The following is a 1,509-nucleotide window of genomic DNA, read 5'->3' as shown; positions in this document are numbered from 1 at the left end:
TTAATTTGCTTGGTAACAGCCCAAATGTCTTATTCTAATTCCCTGATTAAATGTAAGAATTTGACTCAAAAGATAATGGACACTTTTAGAAAAAATGGCTTTATAAAGGTAAACATGCCCATAAAATGCAAAAATCAGTTTAAACTTATTGGAAAAGATTAATTTCTATCAGTATGAACTGACCACCACACAGAATATGAAGAATATTAAAAACATTATGAGTCAGCTGTCTTCGGCAGTCCTTAAGGTACCAGCACAATAACGCACTCAGCAAAATATCGTCTAATTATCGTTATTGATAAAATCCCATAAAATATAGAGATATAATTTTTTGTCAATATCGCACACCCCTACATCCACCCCATAATGGTAAAAATTCACCCACTCCTTTTTTTTATATTCCCCATAAATCATAAAAACAGCGTCTCAAAACGAATGCTGTCTTTTGTGATGTCACAAAAGGGTTAAGCCCCACCCACAACTGCTGATGGCCCTATTAGCATAGATCAGGGGTTGCAGGTTCTCAACTCTGGCCCTTGAGATCGACTTTCCTGCAGAGTTTAGCTCCAAACCTAATCAAACACACTAATCAAGGTCTCCAGGATTACAAGAAAGTTACAGTCAGGTGAACTTGATCAAAGTGGCATAGATCCTTCCTCTGCACTGTAAAAGAAAAAAAAAATCTGTCAGCAGGGGTGCCAAAAAAACAAAAACAAAAAAGCACTGTGAATTGCAAAAAGAAAAGAAAAAATTGAAAAAACAAAAACATCTAAACCTTTGTTAATCCTCAATAAGAACGTTTATGGACATATGACAGGAATAAAGTCAATCTAAAATCTAAATCTAAAGTAATGCTGCTTTTGGAGTTGTTTACATAACAGATATTGATTGTCTTACATTTCAGTTGATTTCATCTAAGGTTGTGGCTGGAAGTCAGTTGTAGTTGTGTTTTTGCTCATCTCTTTTGTCTTTTTTCTGTTCTTGTTGTTTCTTTTTCCTTCAGTGATTCTGCTTGTTAAGAGCAGGTGTTTGTAACTAATGACACTCAGGGCTCTATCATACATCCGGCGCAATGAGGCGCAATGCGGCGCCAGGCGCGACACAAGTGTTTTTTAGCTAGTTTCAGCCCGACGTAGTAATAATTTTCACGTCCTGCGCAACGTTGTTTAAATAGCAAATGCATTTGCGCCCATTTGTGCGCTCATGGGCGTGCTGATCTGAAAACGAGGTGTGTTCAGGCACATTGTTGGCGCATTGCTATTTTGAGGCAACTGAAATAGACTGCGCCATTGACCAACAAAAACCTGGTCTAAAGCGTAGTAGGTTTATTTATTTATTTGTTAAAGAGCGCGTTAGTATAGGCGGGTCCACAGCACACGTACACTCTGCTTATTACACACAGGGACGCACAGCAGCCCACAAACATGCCAAATATTAAAAATTAAAGTATAGCAATGTAAAAGATTAGTATTGTGTAGGCTACATAAATATAAAAATGCCTACATGTCA

Source organism: Sinocyclocheilus anshuiensis, unplaced genomic scaffold (assembly GCF_001515605.1).
Source record: "Sinocyclocheilus anshuiensis isolate Anshui unplaced genomic scaffold, SAMN03320099.WGS_v1.1 scaffold1092, whole genome shotgun sequence".
Taxonomy (NCBI): domain Eukaryota; kingdom Metazoa; phylum Chordata; class Actinopteri; order Cypriniformes; family Cyprinidae; genus Sinocyclocheilus; species Sinocyclocheilus anshuiensis.
This window is presented reverse-complemented; position numbering follows the sequence as displayed.